This window comes from Coturnix japonica, chromosome 2 (assembly GCF_001577835.2).
Source record: "Coturnix japonica isolate 7356 chromosome 2, Coturnix japonica 2.1, whole genome shotgun sequence".
In the NCBI taxonomy this organism is placed as follows: domain Eukaryota; kingdom Metazoa; phylum Chordata; class Aves; order Galliformes; family Phasianidae; genus Coturnix; species Coturnix japonica.
In genome coordinates, this window is record NC_029517.1 from 76,817,033 (window position 1) to 76,844,258 (window position 27,226).

Here is a 27,226-nt window from a genome sequence, read left to right on the forward strand (position 1 = left end):
CCCCCCCCCCCCCCCCCCCCCCCCCCCCCCCCCCCCCCCCCCCCCTTTTTTTTATCTTTTGTAGGCTCTGAAATTTACTTTTGCAAAAGAGAAGAGATGCAACAAAGGCTTCCTGCCATAGACAACTTTCCTCCTCCTTACAGGATCGTCTATTAAAGCCACTGCATCAGTATTTTATTTATTTTATAAAAGCAAAGCAATAAATAAAAAAAAAAGTCAAGAAAAAAACATTTCTCAAGCCCTGGAGGAGACCCACAGCAGAAAACTTTCATGATCTTCATCAGAAAACAAACAGCATATCAGAAACTGAGTTTAGCTGCCCTAACTCACTTTAGCAACCTTATCCAAATAGATAATTATTGAATTACTTGAGTATCATGATCTCATGAGCACTGGTTTTTGTTGTTCCATTAAAAAAAAACAAAAAGTAATCCCTCTATACATATCTCAATAGCACTGGAATGTTTGTGGTTCAAAGGCATCTATCACTTGGGAGACTTACCTAGCCCTGTGGATTTTAAATTCAGAAAGCTAATTAGCATGTGGTTTGTGAATGCTTCATATCAGGGAAGAAATGTCAAGTTGCTGGAAAATCTCCTCAGTTGCCCTCGATGAAAATTTTACAAAGTATCTTTCCGAACAGCATTATTTCTTATTTTAGAAAGAAGGAAAAAATCCTAAAGAGCTTTTTAGAGTATATATATATTTTAAAGCATTAAAAAAATGCTTTTTTGGAGGAAGAGTTCTTAGATGCAGTATGCCTGTACATTTTTTTTATAACATTCTGGCAAGCAGAACTCTTTCTTTGTGCACGTGTGTGTGAAATTATTATTTATTTAAGCATTTTTTTTCTGTGACTTAACAATGTTCCCATTCTTCTAGCGAACATTTTACAAGAAACAGAAACTTTAACTTTAGTGCCTGCTGCTCCAGTGTGATACAGTTTACGAAGACAAAAACGTGCTATGGTATAGTAGGGACTCTGCTCACAAGAACATAATGTGAAAATGGTAACTAAATAAAATTAAAGATAATAAGAGCTGTTTTTAGGGAACTGCTGCAGTTTGGGTATGGCATGTACAAACATCAGTATAAAAAAGTTTGGAGCCTGACTGAGCCGCAGCAATAAGGATGGACATGAATTATATTTTTTAAATTATTTACAACTTCACAGTGTCTGTGGCTTTAAATTATTGATGTCAGTGACAGCAACTCTCAATGAGACAAAGCATCCCCTGAAACAACAGCAGAAAGCTATGGTGCTGGGGACTGGGTTTGGCTCAGCCCTTCCAATCTTTCTTACTAAGGAAAAATGACACTTCTGTCATGCTAGGAGAGCAGAAGGAGTAGGAAAGATCATCATCTTTAAAGGTGAAGTTTCCTGCAATATTTCTTTTTACTACTGTGTATCTTTCAGAACTCTTGGTATAATGGAAAGTTCTAACTGGACCACTTGCTGCAAAGGTCTTGCTGGATCTTTGAGGCAATTGTCTGCATAATGTTTGCTGTAATACTTTTTTACATGAAGGGTTATAACAGACAAAAGGTCCTTGCTACACTGTGAAGGACAAGGAAACACTGTTAGAGACACACTATGGGTCACATTTTTTCACCACCTTTGCCCCATTGTCCAGAGGAGTGCAACTCCACATCAAGAAAATACCTCCTAGACAAAACTATCAGCTTCTCCAGACTTGATTGAAGTACTTGCACCTCTCCTTTATGTCAGCAACCAAAGCCTTGCAGATCATCTATCTTCTTAATTACTGCCGCTCTCTCCTTCTGACCTATGTGGCTACAATCTCCTCAATCCATCTCCATATATCTGGGTGCTTCCTAAGTAAGTTCTGTACTGTTAGGTGCAAAAAACCATGCCTGTTTCAGTATGGTGTTGTGGAGCTCTGGTTTACTTACTAATTTATTCAACTTCACAGCCAACAATGCATTAGGCAAAATTCAGGAAGAGAAACAAGTAGCTTTGTTGAGCTGTCTGGATTTGAAGGGCTGGTTAGACCCATTAATAACAAAAGAAAATATTCCCAGTGTGAAAACATCAATGAGCAGCACATTTTGGCAGATGTACTTGGGAGTGGAAGAACACTGTGTGCAGTGTGAAAGTGCAACCTGTATTTCTGGGGATCAGGTTCTGGATTGGGTGAAGTTAAGTGCTGTATTAAGTGTGAGGAAGTGACTGAAGAGCAATTCTCCGTAGGTAGTGATTTTCACTGGAGGGGAATCATGTCTCTTCTGTGTTCTCTTAGGTGTGTGGATGGAGATCACAAGTCCTGTGCTGTCCTTCAGGAAACAAAGATCTTAATGATTTACAAAATAATTGTAAGTACATAAGCACATGCCAAGCAAACTGCAGTGCTTCAAGGATGGAAGTATGCTACTATGATTTCGGTTAAATGTCACTGAAATGGGCTTGGATTAATATTAAAAAGCCATTGCTACCCTCTGGTTGCAGGTCACTATAAGGCAGGAGTTCCATCCCCATACTCCCCCAGGGGGATCTAAATAAGGCTCATCTGTATATCCTAGAGGGGCCTTCAGCTCTGCAGCTTTCCACTGCCCAGGGCCATGCAGAAAGAGTAGCCCAAATCTACATTGCTTGGGGGGACAGCCTTTCTCTGCAGGAGAGCAGCCTCATCATTTGCAGTACATAATGCCTGACCTGAGACTCATGTGGTGGCCATTAGATAATTAAAAAAAGACATACTTTCCTTTTCTCAGTCCCTGAAGACTAAGTAATGACAGCACTGCGTGTAACCGTGTAATGCAAATACCCTGGGAAAAATCAAGAGATATGGATTAACTAAGCTATCTGACTATGCAAGTGTACTGTACAAGATGTACAGATTTGCATAGCTGTATTCAGGTAGTTATGACTGAGGCAGTATTAAGGTGAGTATTTAAAGAATCTGACAGCAAAATAAACAGATAGTATTTGGTAAGGTGGGCCTGAGAAAAAATAGTGTGAGGAAGTTTTTCATGGGAATTCCCTTTGACTAAAGAAACCATGAGTAAATAAATGGTCTTGTTCTAGTTCATTGGAGTTTAGGGATACAGAACACTGCTATAGAAGTATACCAGATTGCCAAGATAACCAGGATGCTTGGTTCCATCATCAGTTTGTCTTCTTTCTAACAACAGCCCATTGAGCCCTGACATCTCGTGTCTTAGGCCCACCTCCTCAAATCACTGAAGCAGCGTATTACTCTGTCATCATTTAGCTGATCTTCATCACGGTCATAGCATGCAGGTTCACAATATATATTTTTTTGAGATCAATTTCTTACACAAGGATTTTTCCAGTAGCAGTTAATAGTGAGACTGCTGATATCATAACAAAATTGATTACATTGTTTTTGATTCAAAAATACTTGGTGTTCAAGGTCACTGGCTACACAGTACTGACATCAGATAGCAGTTAAAAACATAAGGGTTTTTTGATATTAGCTTACAGAATTCAGAAGGAATATTGCATTTTGTAGTTTAGCTACCACGCCAGTGGTGGTATAACTGAAGAGACAATGATAATGGGGAGATCTCTTTGATGAGGTGCTGTGAAGAGATGGAAACAAATGAAAGCATGTAGAACCTACCTCCAGACTTCCATTTAGGCTAGTGCTTTCCCCACTGAAGACTTCTTGGACAGAAGAATCTCAGATTCAACTTGCCTCACAGTAACACAGAGAGAGAGGCAGAGAGCTGGATGGGCACTACAGTTCCTTCCACTGAGGGGGAGAAGAATTTCAGTTTACACAGTGCTTTATCATCACCAAAACCATGGCTGGAAAGCTGACCTAGGGAAGAAACTTGTGGGTTATCACAAGTATAATTCCATGTTTCAATCACTCAATACAGGCTGCTGTTCATACAGGTCTTTGGATACGGATCTTTTTCTTCCCATACTCAAATACAACTTATTTAATTTATGGATTTGTAACCAGGGCCTATACAAACATACTTAAAAATGAAAGAAAGCCACAGTAGCTAACAGCAGATGGTGCTAAAAGACCTAGGATTAAGAACTCTCTATCTCGCTTCAGTTGTCACAGAAAAAAGATACTGGGCTTTTACTCTCATCTAAGTTTACTTAGAGATAACACAGATACAATAACTAGTATTGCTGGACTTGGGACAAAAAAAAAGAGATCATAGGCCCTTTGGTACCAATAATTTACATGAATATTTAATATCCTAGAGGACAGTGAAGACAGAGTGATATTCAGCCCAATTCATAGAAGACCCTTTGTTCCCTCGCATTAGGACTTCTGATAAAACCTCATAGAGGAGATGTTCAGGGCTGGTAAGAATCTTAGTACTGGGGAATTTTTGTCTTCCAAATCACTCAGTTCTATTGAGGAGATGGAAAGACAGAATCTTTCGAAAGGATGAGAGTCAGAAGATGCTTGCATTGTATTCCAGTGAGAAATAGGAGTTATTGTATTTTTATTTCTTTCCTCTTATTTATCCTTTTCTGCTTATAAACAATGTGGTAGATAGAAGAATAACAAATCTATCATAAAAAACCTGTCACAGTTCCTTCACTAGTGCTTATTTGCTATCTTCTCAGACACCTGATCCCCAATGTTATTTCACACTTTGCTCAGTTTCACAAAACAAAGTTTGGTGGTTTGTGCTGCCACATTAAAAGAGAAGTTTTAACACTTCAGAGGAGCCTGTTTCAAGCTCCTCATTAATCTCCCACTGTATGAATCTGGTCATCAGCTTTTACAGGGGGTAGAATAATGTGATATACATTAAGAACCTTACACTTTCTGCACAGATTCTAGACTACAAAATAGAAAAACCTCAATAAGAAGCATAGATTTGTGTAGCTGCTATCAAAAATGTAAAGTCATGCACAGAAAATAGCTTCATATTCTTAAATTGTCGTATCTGCATTAAAAATATTCAGGCAAGAGTATTAAAAAAAGGGGGTTTGGGGTGGTAAGCAAACTACTAACAGCATTTCATAATAAATTATAAGAGGGAAAAAGGGCATTTTAGTTGTTTTGAGTTGTCTGCACCCAACAGATCCTAAGCTAAGGAAGCCTAATATAGAAATGAAAAAGAAAAGCATGCAAACTTGGATTTAAGTTTAGTAACACTGAAATATTCATGCATCCCATTAGTACAACATTTATAATACTTTATCTTCCATTTTGCTTTCCTACAGGGTGAGAACTATAATTCATGGATCCAACATTAATAGATGACAGCTATTTTGAAATATGGGTAGACTTCAGGAAGAGTAACATTTTTGCTAGATTTCCTTGGCTCAGGAAAGTGTGAAGACACTCCTTTGTAGACACCTATTAGCAGAAAATTACATGCTTAAATGCAAGATCTCTCTGCTTGGATGTGCACTGTTATTTCTGATAGCTCTGTAACTGAAAGTTCAGACGTAATATTTGAAATGAGAAGTGTGATTTTCTTCCTTTCCTAAATGGGTGTTTAACTGTCTATGACTTCTTCAGGCTGGACAACCAACCACCCCAGCAGAGGCCTCATTCTGGACTCTATTATATTTGAAGTCTGTGTAGTGCAACATCGTCCCTGGATACATTTAGAAAAAAACTGTTGCATATTATCTGCTTTTTCTCTCACATCAGCTCTCCTCCATTATTTCTGTGGCTTCTTCAGATGCTTATATATGGCTTTGGCTTTCTATATATGACTGTGGCTTTCTTCCCTCCTTTCTATGCTTGTGGAACAATATTTGACAGTCTTCCCTAGGGACTTCAGAGTGAAGTTTTGCATTTGATGAAGTTGCCATCAAACTTCTTTTGCCTTCCTGATTCCCTCAGCTACCTTCTGCTAGGTTTGATCTTGGTATTTCTCAGCTCAACACGTCAGCTGGGAAGTGCCTGAGCTGAACATGCTTAGGTTTCATTCTCCTCAGATACAAGGGTGAGAAAGTAGAGACAGCTAGTCTGACTCTAGGTCATTCCATGTGGCAAGCAGAAATCTTTCCTAAAAAGCACAGATAAGAATTTGTATTATGGGCTCTGCATAACTGGAACCAGTAAATTTCAGATAACGAAAGATCAGACTCCTTGCACTGACTTACCTGTACAACATGTGCCTCTCTTAACAGGACTGCTGTATCCCTTACCTCTCTATTCAGAGTGGTGAGAGGCTGTGGCTATCACTGACAGTGTGAGCATGCCTTCACTTCAACATCTGAGTAGGAGTTACAGCCCGCCACTGATGGTGCAATAACCTATAGAACCCAAGGTGGAGATTGCAAATAGTGTCCATTCTCTGACATGGTGAGAACATAAACCAGGTCCAGAAGCAGCCCAGATGGAACTAGAGACGAAGTTGTGCTGTAGGCTCCAAATCCATGCAGGAGACAGGGCTGGAGAGCAGTTAAATACAACACATACCCTAGATCTAGCCAATAAAATGGCACTCCTATAACTCAGATCATGCAAGGTAGGGCTGGAGATGCTAAGCTGAACTTAAATGGGACTCCTAGACCAGTGGGCAGAGGGTGTGAAGAAAGGCTCTAAGTGGATTGCTCAGGGCTTTTAGTGGTCACAGGACCCTGGTGGGAGCAGCAGAATCCTCGTCTCTTTCATATTTGACATGAATATCAGTTGCAAAGTGTACGCTCTTCAGCTAAGAAAGGACATAAAATACATGAAACAGCAGACACTAAGGACTGTGTACTTCACTGATTTGAGAGACATGTGTAATTCACCTACACTTACCATCACCTACCAGAAGTTGCCATTCCCCATTTGCTTCATTTCAGAGCTTCCATTGGTTTTGTCACATCTTCCTTCTTGCCAGTGGTTGTGTCTTCCTTCCTGGCATATGGCAAAAATTCTCACTACTTTGTTGACTCTGACTGTGCATAAAACAGCAGTCAAACAATCAGATAAAGCAGAACTCCACTGGGAGTGGTAAACACTGAGTGATTACTGATCACTTCCTGATTTTTGTAAAATGCAACAAGAAAGGAACTGGAGTGAAAGAATGGAACAACTGAAAGCTCAATTGGATCCAAAACTCTCTGGAAGCCTGGAATACTCATAGGACGCTTTAAATAACACATTTCTCTGTGTTAGCAAGCAGGGAATATTTGTGCAGAATATGGCACAATGCAACACAAATAGTGAAAAATACAAACTGAAGACAAAACCAGAGACCAGTTTGTGGCAGAATTAAAATTGCTGAAGAGCAGTTTTTAAAGGCTAGGTATATAATCAAAGTTCTTCAGGCTACTACAGAAAAAAATCAGAATTAACTTCTGATGAAACATGTTGAGCTTACCAGACAAATACAACCAACCAGTCCACAGTAATGCTATGGAGGACAGTCAGTGCTCTGAGCTTGAAGACATCAGAAAACCCAAACCACTATGAGCCACCTGAGGCAGAAAAGCTCAAAGTTACAGTCTGGCAAAAACAGCAAGGGGAGCTGGCATGTATTCTGCTCCCAGGGTGTTTTATGGAGAAATTCATCTATATTTTGATGGGATGGAAGGCATGAAGGTTTAATGGAATGACGTTTTGATCTGGGAAAAACACTGTCTGAGCATGGCTGGAGGCACAGAACACCTATGGAGAGAACTAGAACTAAACTGAAGAAAACTTAAATCCTTTATGATGGAAGTCACATACCTGGAAGAGATACACATGTAGGTCACAATAGAGCTGGAAGTATCACTAAAATACATCTGATAGATAAACACGAAGCTACAAAGATTTCTTGAAATGAGGGAGAGTTGCCTCTAATTTTCATGCAGAACCCTAATAAAGGATTGGAAAAGTAAAGTCAGAAGCAACTCAGAATTAGATCCTGCAAGATTGTGACTTTCAGCATGGAGCAGCCATGTGAGTGCAATACCAACCCAGCCTGCTAATCAGAGAAGAGCTCTCAATCCATGTGGGCAAACATCTGCAGTGAAAATCAAGGCTCTCTAATACAGCTCTGATATCGTTTTGACAGTTATCATCATGTTGGAGGCAGAATAAAGCACACTTAAGATGTATCACTATCACACAATATTATAAACAAAAAGAGTAGAGTAGAAACAAAAGAAAGATACGTAGAGACCAGGTTCAAGATGGTATTATTTTAATTTTTGATTGTCTTTCAGTCCACATCTCTACTCAAGACAGTCAGTATCTCTTAATGAACTACAATGTGCAATTGTGGAAATGGCAGGAAATCTCAGAGAGTTCAGTAATAGCAGCAGATGTTTTTTAGTTATTAGCAGTGCTTAAATGTGTTCAGAAATCCAACTCTATGTATTTGTGAAAAGAACTTGGCAGGAAAATTTTCAGGACATAGCTGTGTATCTTGTTAGGCATAACTCAGATTTACGTACTACACTCTACATGTATCAGTTTTAAAGGTAAATGAAAGTATTTTTGTACTGTCTTGTAGCTCTCAGTTTTGCTCTTGCCATTGTTCTGCCCACAATTCTTTACTGTTGCATTTTTCTAACGAAGTTATGTTTCTATATGCTGCCTGCTGAACAAGTGTGTTTGCCATTTAGCTTTGAATTTTAGGACATCTACATTGTGTTAAATTTGCTGATAGTCTAAAGAAATGAAAATGTGAAAATGCTAACTTCTGTAAGAGGAAACACTGATAAGTAGTAAGTTTTTCTAATGAGTAACACTATTCTGCATTGTGCCCAGACTATCTACCGAAACAAAGCAAGATTTATCCTATAAATATCTGTACTGATGTCATTGTAGTTTCACCACAAATGGAACTACCCCATTAACTGCACTAGAGTTACATTAGATGTGAATCAATTTTTAAATATATTGATCAGCATTAGGTCATGATCTTTCCATGAATGTATACTTAAATTCAAGCACCCAGTATTAAACTGAAGTGCAGAATCAGCCAGAAGTATAAACGTGTCAATTTTAGCTTACAATAAGCAGTGATAGTTCAAAAGTTCCTTTTTAGTTCAAGAGGACAGCTGCAAAGTAGGCTGTTGGTTTTTTTTTCTGTTTTTCACAATTGTTTTTCAACACATCTCACGAGTGATTTACTAAGAATGTCCTTAATTAAAGGATAGGTTCATCTCCTGTGAGGTTTTATATTCCAGTGAAAACTATTTTATTTCCCTCTCCCTCTCCCACTTCCTCTCCCTCTCTTTCTTTCTTCCTATTTTTTTTTTCTTTTTTTCTTAAATTTGTTGATGAGAAATGGAGATATGTTATGTGTCTCTTAATGAGATGATATATGAGATATGTGTATGTTCATGAGATGAAGTGTAGACATCCATATATAAGCAGCAGAAGCAGACTAAGTTTAACAATAGACATCGGAGCACTGAGAATAACAAGCACAGATCCCTGCATATTACGTCTTTAAAAATATGATTTACACAGATTTCCCCATCAACAGATTCTGCAAAGAAGAGGTAGGGGTTGAACAGGTAACACCTTCCCATACTCCAAAGCACAGGAAGAAAAAACTACCAGGTGCTATCTAAAATTATTACTGCTTATTCTGTCCAGATATAGTTCAGTTGAGGTCATGATGATATTCTTGTCATACTGGATATCAGTGGGTGGCAAAACTGACAGTAAATCCCTCTAATTGAGACAGTACCAATTTTTATTTATTTATTTATTTATTTGGTGAGTCAATAGTGCATTATTCTACACAGATAACCACAAAAATTCCAGGGACAGTGGGTGATTTTGAAACCAGGAATACCTAAGTCCACTGAGGTCTTTGTGTGGACTACAGCAGCTAGGGCATCACTTAATCCTGACTTTAAATTCTCCTCTGGTAATGACTGTTCCCTCCTGTTATAATGCAGGTGTACTGCTGTGACTCTATTAGTTGCTCTTCCCAGAATTTCACTACAAATGATTACTGGAACAAGGAGCATCAGTGGGTGGGAAGCGAAGATTTGTATTGTAACAAGATGATGTATTCTGTATGGTTTTGATGGCTACCAGTGTCTGCTCAGAAATTAGACATGCTGTTTCTCCTTTTCACTACCAAACACAAATTCAGCTGTGGTATTCATGCAAGCTCATTTGAAAAGTATATGATACAGGGTATTTACTACATACAGACTCTAAAACCATTCCCCCTTGTCCTATCACTATCCACCCTCATAAACAGCCGTTCCCCCTCCTGTTTAAATGCTTCCTTCAAGTACTGGAAGGCCACAATGAGGTCTCCCTGGAGCCTTCTCCAAGCTAAACAAGCCCAGTTCCCTCAACCTTTCTTCATAGGAGAGGTGCTCCAGCCCTCTGATCATCTTAGTGGCCCTCCTCTGGATCCACTCTAAGAGCTCCATGTCCTTCCTGTATTGGGGCCCCAGGCCTGGACACAGTACTCCAGATGGGGCCTCACAAGAGCTGAGTAGAGGGAGAGAATCACCTCCCTCTCCCTGCTGGCCACCTCTTTTTTAATGCAGCCCGGAACACAGTTGGCCTTTCAGGCTGCAAGCGCACACTGCCAGCTCATATCCAGCTTCTCATCCACCAGGACCCCCAAGTCCCTCACTGCATGGCTGCTCTGAAGGAGCTCTTGCTCCAGTTTGTATAAATACCTACCGGGTTGCCCCGATGCAAGTGCAGCACCCTGCACTTGGCATTATTGAACCTCATTAGGTTAATGTGGGCCCACTTCTCCAGCCTGACCCCAGCAGGTCCATCTGGATGGCTTTCCTTCCTTCCAATGTATCAATGGTACCACTCAGCTTGGTATTATCCACGAACTTGCTGAGGGTACACTTGATTCCATTGTCTACATCACTGATGAAGATGTTGAAGAGCACTGGACCCAAGACTGACCCCTGAGGGACACCTCTCTTGACTGGCTTCTACCCTGACATATAACCATTAATCACAACCACTTGGCTGTGTCCAGCCAGCCAATTCCTAATCCACTGTACAGTCCATCCTTCAAATCCATACCTCTCCAATTTAGAGAGAAGGATGTGGTGAGGGACCATGTCAAGGGCTTTGCAGAAGTCCAGGTAGATGACATCTATTGCCCTTCTCCCATCCATCAAAGCTGCCACTCCATCATAGAAGGCCACCAGATTGGTCAGGCAAGATATGCTCTTGGTGAAGCCATGCTGGCTGTCTCGAATCACCTCTTTGTACTGTACATGCCTTAACGTGGTTTCTAGAAGGATCTGCACTTACCTTCTTGGTTCCTTTTTCACTTTCCATTTGTTGAAAAAATGATAGGAAAAGAAGTGTACTCCACTATAGTTATTTTAAAATGTCCAAGATACTACAGAATCACAGTGTTGAAAGAGACATCCGAAGATCATTTTGTCCAACTTTCTTGCTCAAGCAAGTTCTGCAGAGAAGGAGACTTCACAACCACTCTGGGCAGCCTGTTCCAGTGCTCCGTAACCCTTAAAGTTTTTCCTTATGTTAATACAGAACTTCCAGCTTGTGCTCATTGACCTTTGTCTTGCCACTGGCAATGCTGAAAAGAGTCTGGCCCCATCTACTTCACTTCTTCCTATTACATATTTATAAGCATTGCTAAGATACTACTCAGACTTCAAACTGCAAGTCCCAGCTTTCTCAGCCCTACCTCACAGGGGAGATGCTCCACACCCCTAAACATCTTCATGGCCCTTGACTGAACTCTCTCCAGTAGTTTCCTGTTTTTCTTGAACTGAAGTGCCCAGGACAGATAGCAGCACTCCAGATGTGCCATCACCAAGGTAGGTTAGAGAGGGAGGACCACCTCCATTGACCTGTTGCCAGTGCTGTTTTTCATGCAGGATACTGTTGGTTTTCTTGGCCACAAGAGAGCACTGCTAGCTCATGTTCAATCTGTTGTTCAACAAAACAACCGTACTTCTCTGTACAGCTCATCCCCAGCAGATCACATGCCTGCCCAATCTTTTGGCTTATCTGGGCTGCACTGAGTGAAGTGGTATTGTCTTGGGCTGCATATAAAATATGAACACCTCTCCAAAAAAATGCCTCAATTTTTTTCGCCATGTAAACTACAACAGATAGAAAAAATACTCAAATTGATAGAGCAGATACTCAGCTACTGAGAATTGCTTTCCAACATAGTCTCCACCATTATCTATGCAGTTCTGCCAGCAATGAAGCCTGCATGCCAAGCTTATAAGTATCTGCACCCATGTCTGAGCACCCTTGTGGTGACAGTCTTTTCCTTTTGCCTGACTCAGAATAGTCCTTGCTGCAGAATGGGGCTGCTGCCTTTTGTCCTCCCACCACTGAGTAACTGTGAGAGAAGTCAAGTTTCATCTTCTGTACTCCCAGTAGGCAGCTGTAGTCAACACTCAGATCCTCCCTGAGCCTTCCCAGAGCCAGTTTTCTCATGCTGTCCTGGGATGCCATGTACTCTTAGCCATCCTTAGCCTTGAGGCCCTGGGATGGGCCCATAGACTGAAATGTGAAATGTAAAAATGATGAACCCCACTGCTCACTTAAGCAGCATAACCTTCCCATCAATACTCCATTGCATGTTGTTGCTGTGTGACAGGTGGCAGCAGTGGGGCAGTCTGATAAAATGGTATCAGACATGGAAGTGCATATGAAGCAAAGGTGAGTTGTTTAATTCCTCCATGCAGAAAAAGCTGTACCCACTGATATTCATCAGTGCTTGCTGAATGTCTATGGAGGGCAAACAGTAGATGTGAGCACAATGAAGGTTGGTCTGCATGGGCAACCTTTTCCCAGCAATGGCGCTCTCATAGCAGCTTGAATCATTGGGTCATTTTACAGCCATGGCATACGGTCTCCTGTTTATCACTAACAAAAATGCATAGGTAATGGTAATAACTATGTTGGAAAATAGTGCTTAGTAGCTGAGAATTTGCTCTATCAAATAGTGTTATTTTGCTCTTTGTATCTGTTGTCCTTTCCATGGAAATAAATAGAAGACTTTACTTTTGGAGCAGCCTACGTAGATTGATTGTGCTGTTAACAAATACTGACATTTTCATAACAGATCCTAAGTAAAAAGAAGTACTTAACCCTGCTCACCAGTTATTTCAAACATCCCCAAACTGAAATGTTACACAAGTCCCTGTGATGCTGTTTATTGCATGCTTTCTCACATGGTTCCACTCCACTTATTGAATATTTTAAAAAGAATATTTATAATTTCTTCCTTTATCATCAGTACAGTTAGAAAAAAAATATTCCAAAGCTATTCAAACCAGAAAAAGTTAAAAATTCTACTTCATATTGTTTGAATTGGAAGGGATATCAAAGATCATTGAATTTCATCTGCCCTGCTCCAGGCAGGGTTACCAGCCACTAAATCAGGCACTAGATCAACAGCTTGGTCCTCCACACCTGGCCTTCAAAACCTCCAGGGATGGGACTTCCACAACTTCTTCAGGCAACCTATGTAGACAACATTCCTCAGACCCAGCCTGACATTGAATGTCTCCAGGGATGGGGCATCCACCACCACTCTGATAAATCTGTTCTGGAGCTTCACTACCCTGTCTGTAAAAAAAGTTTTTTCTCATATCCAATCTAAATCTTCCTTCTTTTTGTTAGAAACCATTTCCCACTTTCCTATCACAACAGGCTCTGATAAAGAGTCTGTCCCCTTCTTTCTTACGGACTCCCTTTTAGATACTGAAAGGCTGCTAACAGATCTCTCCAGAGCATTCTTTTCTCCAGAGTTAACAGCTCCAACTCTCTTGTCCTGTTCTTGTAGGAGCGGTGTTCCATCCCTTGGATCATTTTTGTGACCCTCCAACAGGTCCACATTTCTACTGTACTGGGGACCTTGTGTCTGGCCACAATACTCCATGTGAGGTCTCACCAGCACAGAATACCATCACCAAACTTGCTGAAGGTGAATTGTATCCCTTCATCCAGATTATTTATGAAGATGTTTGACAAGATTTGACTGATGACTAACCTCTGGGGAACATGGTTATCTGCAGGCCTCTAATTAGACTTTGTGTTGCTGATTACAAACCTCCGAGCTCTGCCAGTCAGCCAGTACTCAGTCCACTTCACTGTTAAATCATGTATCCCATATTTCCTAAGCCTACCTATGAGAATTTTATGGGGACAATGTCAAATGCCTTGCCTGAAATCAAGGTACACAACACACACTGTTCTACCAGTTCTCATCCAGTCATAACATCATAGAGGGCTACCTGATTATTCAAGCACAATTTTCCCTTGATGAATCCACACTGACTACTCCTGATAACCTTATTCCTGGATATGACATCCAGAATAAGCTGTTCCATCATCTTCCCAGAGACAGAGGTGAGGCTGTCTGGCCTGTAGTGTCCTTACCCTTTAGAAAACTGTAATATTACTGGCTTTCCTCCAGTTCTCAGGCATCTCTCCTAATTTCCATGACCTTTCAAAGATGATAGGAGAGCAGCTTGGTAACCACTTGCACAATCTCTCTCAGCATTTGTGGTGTTATCCTATCAGTGCTCATGAATTTGTGTGGGTCAGGTTTGCCTAGGCATACTCTGACTGGATTCCCCTCAGTCAAGGAGATGTCCTCCTTTCTACAAACTCTACCTACTATCTCCATTGTCCCTGCTTTGAGTATATGCCAATTGTCTCAACCATGTAACCTCCTTTCAATCAAAATTTTGCATAAAACTATATGTATATTAGTATATAAAATTTATTTATTTATTTATTTATTGGAAGACTTTTCATTGGATTGTTCACTTTGAGCCTTTAAACAAGTTTTACTAGTTGATGAAATGATTTCTTCTTCTGACACAACTATTATGTAATTGATATTTAATGTAGCCTAAAGGACAGATGAGGAGGTGCTCTTTGACAGAGAATGTAGTGACTGAAAAAGAGGTGATAGTTTTAAACTAAAAGAATGTGTTATTGATGGAAAACATCTATGCTACACTGCACTCATAGGAGAGAATCTATTTATTGATATAATATGAATATAATATAGTGATTTAACAAAGCTTAATTGTAACTAAGTGACTTAACGAGATTTGAGGTGGCTGGATAAACTTAATTATTTACTGCATTGAGTAACATGTTTAATTGGGCTAAACATGCACACAAGGAGGCCTTCCATCTAGGTCATCAAGTTCAGAAAGGACACCCTGTCTTTCTGAAGTCATTGAGCCATGAAGGTAAGGCACCTAGGTGAGGCTGTATCCACTCCTAGTTTCTGACTTGGCAATAGTTTATGTCTAAGGGATTGTATGTGCACAGTCAATCTAAGATATAATCTTAGTGAAGCTATCAAAGCTTACAATCAAAGATGCGATCTTCTTACTGAGGCTAACAAAACCTAAAACAATTGGTTACTTACTGAGGACCTGTTTTGACAAGGTATATTGATATTCAGGTATAAGGGATCTCTATGCAGGTGTAGCCCTGAGCGGTGTTTCTGCTGGAGGGGAGATCCTGTCATGCAGCCAGCTGCTGCGCAGGAGAGCTCTTGGACTGCTATCAGCCCCCAGTTTGGAAGAGATTTATGGTTGTTAATCTGCTTTAGCAAGAATGTTATCAGTGCTCTTGTTCATTGTCTTCCTATGCAAGGCCTTGTGAGCAAGGTCAGGTTGAAGAAGAATGATGAGAGAAAAAGCCAGGGGCAGGGACATGGGTGAAAAGGGGGAGCACACCATCACATAGGATGGGTAGGTTTTGGTTAGATGTTAGGAAAAATTCTTTACTGTGGGCATGGTGAAAGACATGTGAAACATGAGACAGTGAAAGAGGTTGCCCTAAGAGGTTGTGGATGCCCCTTCCCTGGAGACATTCAAGGCCAGGTTGAGTAGGGCTCTGGGAAACCTGATCTGGTGGTTAGGCAACCTTGCCCATGGCAAGGGGTTGGAGTTAGATGGGCTTTAAGGCCCCTTGCAACCCAAGCTGTTCTGTGATTCTATGATTCTTCTTGTACTTTACCTTCTTATTTCATCCAGCATCCAAAACAGGGACTTCAGATCCAATGCTTCCCATCCTGAAAATGGTCTGTCACTTGTGATTTCCATAAGTCCTGAGAGATAAAATTTGCACCTGTGAAAATTGCTTTGAAGTAGACATAAAAATGACTGTGGTTTAATCTCTTTAGTATAACATTTTCTTAGCAAGTTTCATGTTTCATGTATACGAATAAAAGCCAAATCTTTATGCTATCTATGTTTCTTTCCTACAGGAAATGCAACTAAGAGAATAGTTATTGTTATTTCTGTTTTTAAACTTTTTTTGTTCTCAGTTGTTACAGTGAGTAAGACAAATATTGCCTATTTCTTTGTCTGGTATAGGTATGTTAGTCACAGACAGTTGTATAATATAGAAGATACTTTTTGGCAGCGACTAAGACCAAGGAATTTTTTTTTTTTTTTACATGTGATGCTTTCTTTAGGAGCACTTAGTTTTTGCCCAGTTTTTGTTGCTGTTGTTGTTGCTAATGATAGATGCATAACATACATATATGGCAAGGGCAGAATTGTGTTGTTAATGTGCGTGAATTTTCTTGTGGATTCAGTTTAAGCTGCTCAAATCAAGCCACTGACTGAGATGCTTAGAAATGTGTTTTGTCTTTGAATAAAAAGCTAATTTCTCATCCTTGGAGCAAAAGCTGCTTAAGTGGAAAAGTAATACCTTCCCTTCACAAGGATCTCTTAAAAACCTGTGAATTTTCTGCTTTAAAACTCGTTTTCAGACTTTTTTTTTTTTTTTAGCCAGTAGCCATATTGACAAAACAAACAAAAAATACACTCCCCTCTGCAAATGCAAATCAAATTGGATTCTCTCTTTTAACTACAGGATTTTAGACAGATCTACAGGGTTGGATTTTCAACCATTAAACATGAACATACCTTACTAATAAGATATAACATTTAAAATTAAAAGCAGAGTGAAAATTACTTCTTGGATTTTTGAATCTTGGTTATACTTCTGAAAGCGTTTTATGAGAATGAGTTGTTATCAGCAATCTACTGATGCTGAACTCTGCTGTGACAATGTTAGCACTTTAATTTGCTGATTTTAAAAAGAACAACACCAAAAAATTAAACATAAGGAATATTGTCTCTGTTCTATCTCTGTGAACCAGTGGAATGGGTACAAGTTTCCTTTCTCCAGCCTACAAGGAAGTAAATCACAATGTCTTGTTGAAACAGGGACACATTGTTCCTCCATAGCAGTGGCGGAAAAGTAGTAAGCTCTGTGAACTGCAGCCTCAGGGACGCCCTGCTGGCTTTGACTGCCTTCAACAATCTGCTGCAAATTCTCAATTTTCATCTTAAAATAATGCTTTTATATTTTTGCGGTGAGCAATTACAGGCATCACAGATCACAGGAAAAACAGATGTGCTGCTGGCCAGTAAACCTAGTCTTGCAGAAAACTGTCTTCAGCCAAACAGCAGCAGATGGCAACTTACCCCTGTTCCATTTCATTACTGCAGTAAGGTGTAAACGTCGAGGCTTGTAATTTGTACTGTGCAGATATTAACATTTTTAAGCATAGGAAGTTTTTTTCTTTAAAAAATCACTGCACAAAGTAACAGTTAAGAAACATTGCTTTTTTGACAGTTGTACAGAACAGGTAGTTACAAGCTGAAGAAATAGAAATATCTCAGCTTTCAACAATAGAGCTACACAGGTTACATGGGTTTCATGTATGTAGGGCTTTAAGCCCTGTGACATGGATAGAAATGTAATTCAGTTACCGTGGAATTGCGCTGGGAAAAGGTTCTGCTGGGAGCAGAAAGGTGGTGGGTTTTTGCTTCATTCCTTCCACACCCACCCTCAGAGTAAGCACTGATTCTCAAAGCTTTTAGTCTTTACAAAGTAAATAACCATCTGTTTTCAGAGATTGCTTAGAAATAATCACTAGGACAATGTGGTGTACATAATCAAGATCCTCAAAGGCACTTGGGTGCCAAATTTAAATGAGCAGGTTGCCTAAAAAATCTTGCAGTGTTTGAGTTTGAAAAGGAAATGTCTTTAGGCTATAATATTCACTAGTCATCTACTGACCAGCTACTGGTTCAACAGATTTTTTTACCAGGGGAAAAGTGATTCAGCGTATGAAAAATGAAGTGAAACCTAAGATATGAAATGTTGAAAATGAAAATGAATAATTTCCACGTGAATAGTCCAGTTATGTTTTGTGATTTATTAAAGGAGTCCATATAATAAATATTTAAACAACACCCGTTCCCCTGAAAAAAACAAAACAAAACAAACAAAAAAAAACAACAAAAAAAACCCCCATCAAAATGTATTCTTTCTGGAACTCATCAGTTAAATTATAGTAGTCTTGATTAAAATGCTCATGGGACATGAGCTAAAGGGTTTAAACAAAAATAAGTGAGGACAAAGCATCAAGAATTCTTTCAAGGTAGCATCTGAGCTCCTATCACTGAGCAACGCTACTTAGCTCATCTATTCAAGTCTTTTCATGGAGATGCCAAGAAACACCTTTGATGAAAACAGACAATGTCTTACCATCACCATGGCTCTGTTTGCTAAAATTTGCAACTACCCCAAATAGTCCTCACACAAACAATGTGGTTATTTCTCAGAAGTGTGAATGGGACACAACTGCATCCCACCTACATGTTATTTCTCCTCGAAAGAATAATCTGACATTGCTTCACAAGTGAATTCCTCCTTTGGTTTTGTGAGCATGTGGAGCTTAAATGTTCACATTACAGGTGATTTTAATGAATTTTAATACCAGTATTTCACCTTGTCTGAAGAAAACAACTGCATGAAACTATGAGCATGTTTTTCTAGTATAGATTTTTAAAGGTATGGTTTGCTGTATTATTTAAAACTGCCTTCTTCAAGTTGCCTACAAAACTCTATTCATACATTTTTAAAAATGTTGACATTTGCGATGTTATTTCTTAAGAAAATATTTTAGAAGATTCAAGGCATTCAATACATTCAAGTTTGCACCCTTGACATGCTAATTTTTGCAATGTCTTCATGGAAATAGGCATGCAAACTTAATTCATTATGAGATGATGTCTGAACGTGTTTACCCCTGCTTATGTGAATTCTTCACCCTGTATATCTACTTTTTAATGAATCCTCTCCGTGAATCCCTCTCTATTTTTGTGCAAGAAATGGTTAGTTACTGAAAATGAGAAGGTTGAAGTCTCAAGCTGTGCAGTTTCCTATGCTGGGAAAAAGTGGCAGGAAAATAATTAAAAAATATAATCACTAATGTAAGGAAAAGTTTTAAAAACTGTCAGATAATAGTATGTTCCTCAAGACATCCCTAGAATTAAGTATTTTTGTCAATTATTTAGTAAGTGCCTAATTTGCTACTACTGGGGAAGAAAATTACATGGTTGCTTGTAAATTATTAAACAATATTTTGATGGTGTTGACAGAGCAAATAGCAAGATATTGACCACGGTCGTCATGCTATAGACAAATTCTCACAGTTTTCCTTTTTATCTTTTTTATGTGAAATTGAAGAGAAGAAAAATGTCATTAACTGTTATGAACTATATGTGCAAACTATGATTGGAACCTACGCCAGGAGTTCACCTTTCATTATATATTTTTTTTTTTTTTCCGTAGAGTCACTGATTTATAGGGATTTTTCTAACAAAGCATTTAGAACTTCACAAAGACATTTGATTGTACGGTCAATTTTCCAGCATTGCAGGTTTTTCACACTTCTGCTAATCATTGGCTTCTAGGTCTATTTTCAGTCTTGAAAGAAACGCATGCATCTTTAATAGCATTTTAATAAAAGGATATCTAGATTTCAGGTCTCTAAAATTATACCTCATTTTTTAAACATATTCATTAGAAAAGTTTATTTTTTTTTTTCTTCTGAATTTCAGGTTTTGATCAGATTATTGTAAATACTGCATACTCAAATGCTGATTTCCTGAGCACTCAGAAGCTTATAATTGGACGTAAGGCAGACACAGCCTGCAGTTGTGAGTAGGAGAAGTGTGAAGGGTTTCTGATAGATCCTGGTCAAGATGAGTTTGTTTTTCTGGTCATATGTAAGCAGCTATCATATCTGTTACATGGACAGAAACTGTCCTAGGGGAATCTTACTCCTGTGTTTTGGAAGAGGTGAGACATCCAGATGTGAACAGGAAGAATGAGTGTTTGGAGTGGAAGCACTGAAGTATTTCTTTGAATCACACAGCTTAGATTGGTGACCACACTTACAAGTACAAAGCTGTGGCCATATGTAAAGAATGACAGAAAGATGGGCCAGAAACCATGAGAAATATTTAGAGTGTACAGAAAAATGAGTCAGGGTAGAACTCCTCAGAACATGGACTTCCCCACTGTAGGACATTTATGATCTTCATTTTCACAGTTTGCTGTAGTAGTTAAATAATCAATTAAAGACGTTTAACAATCACTATTTGAATGCATTTTTGCATGCTCTCATGGAACTTATTTTCTTTGAAGGACAAACTCCACCAATGCTCTTAGAATAATTTGAAACCTTGGTTCCAATTCTATGTTCATTAAGAGCAAATCTTGGCTAACAATGACTGAAAAGAGGAAAAACAGCTCTACTGACACATTGCCTCAAGAATTGCACACAAGTACGCCCAGAATTGCATGCCCAAATTTTTTTTGCTCTGTAACTTAGCTGTGTTAAATTACTTTTTCTGGGTTTTTTTTGATGATTTTACTTCTCCAGGGTTCCCATGAAGTACAAATAAGTGTTAATTCTGTGTAACATGCCTGAGAGGTTCTCTGTGCTTGATCAGAAGGTTACAAGAATTGTCTGGTGTGCATTTATAATCAAAATGCTGAAGTGTGTTGTCAGTGAGAATCGCTGTAATAGAGGGAGAGAAAAGATTCCTGCTAATTTTAAGCTCAGTGTTGTAATTCTAAATGGTTTTCTTGGAGGAAGCTTAGCCCATGAAATCCTCAGAAAAAGTAAGATTAGTTGAGCATTCCAGTGTAGTACTGGAATCACAAGCAACTTCTGGTAGTATCCAATGGTACTACTCAGAAATAGTTGTTTTCCTCCATGAATATCAATGGCCATGTTGATTTGTTGAACTAAAGCCACCAATGCAGTTACCACACTGTGTTACCACACTGTGTTACCACAGATGAATAATCACTTTTAGTGGTATGCTCTTTACTCAAAAGGTGGTCTCAAAAATTTGAATGAATTTTATCTCCACCCTAACTGGAGGTAAAAACTAAAACTGTAAGTTCAGAATCTTTGTGAAAAAAAAACAACAGACACTATAGCACTTCTGAAATAGCTGATAAAACCTGCAGAATTTCATGTATAAGGTCCAAAATTCTTCATTGGATAAGGCTTATAGGTATAGGAGTGTCTAATTTTTAGAGAATTAGTCCCCTGATATGTCAGTGCTTAGTATTTTGGTACCTGAGGTTGCTATTGAGTGTTTATACAGACCCAACACATTTTTGATAGCTTTGTTAATCCCTTCTTCATGTGCTTACTATATTTTCCATGGGATTTTTTAAAGCAAAACTCCAGACTGCCTAAATCCTAGCATGAACACCAACTGGCAGGGATATTCAGGGGGAAAAAATACCTGGTGGTGACTTCCTTCTTTCTGAAAGAGCTAAGCCCATGTCTCAATTCTTCATTCATTAACACCTTTGGGATAAAGCCATCCTATCTCCCTGAACTCTCATCAGGTTGCTGCGAGTGACATGTGGCCTCCCCACTCTGCTATTAGGTGTAATGCTGTTGTCCAAGAATCTCTCTCCACTGGAAAAGTCTGTCTAACAAGAGGTGAGCTTCACCTTGGCAATTCCATACCAGACAAATAAATAGAAATATGTAATATCACGACCTTCCAGTTCCACATATTCAGCAGGTTTCAACAGTGTAAGCAGTCACAGTTCAAACCAAGAATATATAAACACAAAGATTAAAATGCCCTTTTGTCCTAGGACTTGACACCTTGCAAGGGAGCAATGCAGTTGCTTGTGCAGCTCATGTCTTACCACTGTCATTATCAGTGTGACCAGCCCAAGAGGCCAGAATGCAGAGCAGCCATCACAGCTGAAGCACTGGATTTGTCTCCTAAGAGTTTTTTTTCAGAAGAAAACAGTGAGCAAAGGGAGAGGAATGGAATGTTACTTTATATACAGCAAACAAATTACATCGTCATTAATATTGCAAACCTTTTTTTGTGGAAGAAAAAAAATCCTGCTTTATTTTAAGATTTTTAGTATGGTTTATTCTGAGATTTAGAAAACACAAGAGAGTCAGGCCTTCCAGACAAATGCATTCACCTTGACGGAATGCATTTGCAGTAGCTTTACAACAATGGCCTAGAGAATACTTGCAATTCACATTGGACTTTTTTTTTCTTCTTTTTTTTCTTACTGCTTGGAAAATGGACCTGGTTCGCGGGCCTAATTCACAGCTACCACACCTACTCTCTCTGCCCAGAGAGCGAAGAGAATGAATAGGTCAATCACCTGACATATTTCCATCCAATTTCAAGGGTAGAATGTGTTCATTTTCTGACTAATGGCATGTCATTTTGCAGAAGCCTTTGGTCGCGAATTAATCCTGGAATCAAAACAGATTTTCCGGGGAGCAATCTTCCATCAAGTATTGATTTTTTTACACTCATGGAGTCTGTACTCCCTAATTTAACCTGACAATGATTCTGCACAATGGGCTGGGAGCACCTTGGCAACTCACAGAAGGAACTTTTAGTGTCTTTTCTTTCTGCAAAGTAGTGGGGGGCAAGGAAACAGGGGAAGAAAAAACTCAAACAACACACTTAGTCACTGGGGGAGTGTTTACGGTCTGATGTTTTATTTCTTACTATTTGGAATGGAGAAATAATGCTAACTTTAGAAGTAATGTAAGCCAGAGATGTCTCTGAAAGGACCCATGACTCTGTGAAATCCTGTTTATGGCAACAATCCCCTGCTGCTCCTGCACCTTTTTCTCACCCCAGCACTCTTGGGTGCTAATAATACAAAACCTGTAATAGCATCTGTAGTTTCAGCTGATGCTTTTGAGATGACATTTTATCCTACAGTAAATAAAGAAATAAATGCTTATGCACAAAGAAGTATAAAAATACCTTCCTTTCCCAAAAGGAAGTGTTTTTTGCTTCTGTGCTCAGAAGTCAATCTACAAGAGCTGTTCCTTGGTTTTGGATTCTCTTACAAGACAAACTCCTTTGTATCTGCTTCTCCACACACTCTGTATTAAACATCTGTTTTTTCTGATTGTTCTATTTATTTGACTACTTACACCAATGAGAAGAGATGAAAAATCTGCTATTATGAAACAATAAAACACAACAGAATGAAAAGCTAGAAATCACTTAGAGACAGGAAGATTGATGGGACGAGATGTGAAGAAGAAGCCATCAGAATCTGTTTTTTAATAGAAAACTAGGACAGGGCATTTTTGTTTTTGATGATACTACTGCAGAAGCAAAATAATGCAGTGTAATCACCGTTCCCAGGTTAAAGCTTCTTTCTTATAGATGAGAAGAAATACATATATTTAAGAGACAGTGGGCAAGGTGCCCATCCTTTTTCCTCATTCTGAAACTGAAATGGAAGAGGTTTTAAGCATTTTGCACAAAGGTCTTTGCAGAAAAATAACAACATTTCTGCTGATGATTTCTCCATTAGAAACGCCACATTACTGGAAACATTGCTATATGACCTGAAGAATAATACTCTTTTTTTTTTTTCTTTTTTTTTTTTTTTTTTCCTGCCATTTTAGAGACACTTACAATTTGAGAGTTATATTGTTGGAAACCATTTCTCCCCTCCCCCCTTTTCTGCAAACAGTCTTTTAGCTTTACAGGGAGTAGAAGAAATACAAAAGCCATTCTTGGCCTAAGAGGAAGAAGTTTAGGAAAAATCACACCAGTCCATCTGCTAACTGAATGACCACAGGCCTAACAAAACCATTATGTTTTTAGGCATATTGTACTGGATAGTTAAGAGTTGCAGACCCAACTGTGCGGATTTCAGAATTGTGGAACTCTGTCACTGTGCTAAATTCAAGAGAGGATAAGAATGCAGAAAAGGAAAATGGATTCAGAAAAGGCAGAAACTCATCCTGTGCCGCCTGAATCAGGAGTTAAATTCCTGAAAACTGCAATTCCAGAGAATAGTACAGAAAATAATTGATGAAAATAAACAAGAGGAGATATGCAGAAGTAAGAGGTCCACATAGAGCTTCAGTGATGATATTCAGAAATAAACTGGCACTAGTTACTTCAGAACACTAGCAGAGCTTTATTACTTTCCATTGTACTATTTTAGGGATGCCTTGGAAACGGCAAGATAAGTGTTTTCTGGCCTCATCAAAAAGGTTAGGGTGAAGAGCCCTTGTGTGAAAAGTTTTGAGTGATCGAATGTGTTTAAATTGTTACAAATGTTTATAAAAGTGCTTCTAGGCATAAAGATGATGACTGAAATCATATACAGGAACAGCTGAAGACAGCTCTCTTATTGTTAAAGAACTCTTTTCTTGTAAGCTTTTTTCCTACTTTCATCTCATTTTCCAGAGACAGTTTGAAAGAGAACTGCTTCTTTTCTTCCTTGTTTTATGAAAGTGCCTTTGTACATTAGCAAAGTGCTTTAATAACACGCACTTTGTAAAAGTCAAAAGTGCTCTATTACCCGTAAGTATAGAAGTAAATAGCACTTGTTTTAATTGAAAACATCAAACTTTTGTAGCTCTAAACACATCAAAGACACATCCATTTGTGCTTCTGTTCCAAAAGGTGAATTCCACTGCTTTTAGGCAGACTGTGTCAGAATCAGGCTTACTAGAGCTATGAGAAATTTTCAAATTGAAATACCTTTCAACCTTCAAGTGGTTAAAATATGGCAATGGTTAATGCACTTAGCATGTGAAGCTGCTTTGAAACAGCAAGCGGTTGAACTGATTGTACCCATAAGCTGAGATGTGCTAACTGACCATATGCTCTGCCTGAGGTCAGTCTGCCTTCCAGGTAACACACACTCACTTATATTTTAATGAAACAGGTTAATCTCTAGGTTAGGTAGCAAGGGGGTGTTTAAGCTGTTGTGTTTTACTTTACAAGAGCATGTGCTCAGCCTGTTACTGGGGACTGATTGTAGGACAATGTGGTTTTGAACCTCTGTAACTTGACATTTCTACAAGTGTACTTAAACTTCATACACATAGAAAAGTATAGTGGTTTACTTAGTGTAATAAAACTACTTCTAAACTTGCTTGCTTTTGAGCCTTCAAGGCAAAACTTAAAAGGCTCAAGAAGCAACTTGTATTTAGTTGGTCAGTTGTTAACTTAACCTAAAATAAGATAATGTCTCACAGTTGAGGTAGGAAAGTTACTGGGGTGATTTCTGAGCCAAATTACGTTACATTAATAAAGCTTTTGAGATCACATGACGGCTGCTAGCCATGGCACAGACTGCAGGTAAACAATGACCACTATCACACACAAGCATGGCTTATCAAGCTACCATCTGTCAGCAGAGCTGTAGTAACTGTGATTGGATTTCATTTTGATTAAAAAACTAATGGAGAAGGGACAAAGAAAGCCAAAATCAATCACATCACAGCCATCAAAATACTAATGAGTTTTAAAATATTTGTTAAGGACTTGACCTTCTGATTCCTACAGGTTTCTTGTCCCTAAAGACAATAAAAGGACTTTTATTCTCAGAAGCTGCCTGTCCACATTTATTTGGATTATCATTTGCCTAAAGGCTTATATCAGGACCCAGCCACGTGGTAGCAGAACACATTACTGTCTTTCTCTGCCTGACAAAGGTGGCAATAGTGCTTGGGTTCTCCACAGAGACATATGTGAGCTCTCAGTATATCTTCCACATTGAGACTGTCAAAAGCTTTAATACTTCCATGTGGACAGAATCTCCTTCATGTCTTCATCAGTCTCTACGAGTCATGTAACTGGCAGAACATTCCTGAAAGAGCAGGGGTGCTGCAGTCACAGGAAAAGCCCTGTGATTCTCAGGGGAACACTGATAATAATTTCTTGTCTTCAGTATCATCAGCAGCTTCAAAAGTCATAAGAAACCTTTCTTTCACCCTTTGAAGTCAAGCTTAACAGGAAAAATACATTGCTTTTTCAACAGAGTCAGTATCCGAGTAAATTCTTTAGCCTCCTGCTGCTGCATTTTGCAGCGTGGGCAGTAGAAAGTATAACAGGAAAATTTATTATTTATTTTTCAAATTTCAAAAGTAGAAATGTATCCGTGCGGAATATAGACTTTCTGGACTAAGTTTTGACAGCCACAAGCCAGTAAGTCAGACTGTCTATGACTATAGGTGTGCAACATGTTAATGCGAGATGTAGCATACTTCACCAAGAACATTCAGCTAACACCAATATTTATGGTAGGGGGAGAAAGATGGTGTTAAAATTAAATCACCTTTAGAATCCCCACTTTCAACTTATTTTAAAAGCATGTTGAGTCCCCACCTTCTCCTTTTGAAGTGGCTAGTGAAGGAGAAGAGTTTTTCACTTTCAGATAGAAGCTAGAGGCCTACACTTTGACTTCAGAGCTTCACTTCAGATCCTCTCTGAGAAAATATATTATTAATTCATTATCAATCACTCCTACATAAGGATGCACAAGGCATAAGACATATCACTGAGCATATCCCATATAGTATGCAGCCAGGGAAAATAAAAGATCAAAAAGATAGTGTGCACTTTTCGTACACATCCTTTCAAATATTCTTCTTGCTTTGTATTGCTCCAAAGGTGAGTTGTTTAATTAGAGAAATATCTGTTTCATCGGCTTAGGTTAGATCTTCCTGCTTGCAACTAAGAAGCAATATGAACTGTCCTGTGATGCTTCAGCACTGGTGGGTAAGCGTGTATATTGCCAACAAAAGAAAAAAGTTTCAAATTAGGATGCTAAATAGCAGTAAATGTGTCCCTAAGATCTAAACTCTGTTTATTCTCTTTTTCCACCTCTTTGACACCCCTTCTCCCCACTCTTGTTTTTTCTTCCCTACTTTCTACTTCACATTCTGTTCTTTCATTTACCCACTCTATCCTCATCCCCTTCTTTTGAGGACTCCTGCCTGCAGAACAAGAACTATGTTTTTGGTGAATCAATAATCTGTGTGTTGCTTTGAAAACAATGCCCTCAGTTTATTTCCAAGAAAGCTAGAGATACAAAGAGCACAATAACACTATTCGATAGAGCACATTCTCAGCTACAAATCACTGTTGGTTTTTTTTTTTTGTTTTTTTGTTTTCTTCAACATAGTCACTACCATGAGCAGATTCATGAGGATGAGCTGA

The 27,226-nt window shown here is 38.9% G+C and overlaps 1 long non-coding RNA gene across 3 annotated transcripts in view; it reads left to right on the forward strand.

Annotated features, from left to right (window-relative positions):
- Positions 1-27,226, forward strand: part of LOC107309852 — a 50,582-nt gene that overhangs the window by 14,434 nt on the left and 8,922 nt on the right. The window contains exons 3-4 of one of the 3 annotated variants that reach the window (XR_001553360.2): positions 2,262-2,334; positions 5,186-5,259. The exons of 1 other annotated variant lie outside the window; for it this stretch is intronic. This is a non-coding gene — a long non-coding RNA (uncharacterized LOC107309852). Of the gene's footprint in view, positions 1-2,261; positions 2,335-5,185; positions 5,260-26,717; positions 26,782-27,226 lie in introns of those variants that run through there. One more of the 3 variants, XR_004306152.1, reaches the window with a different exon arrangement.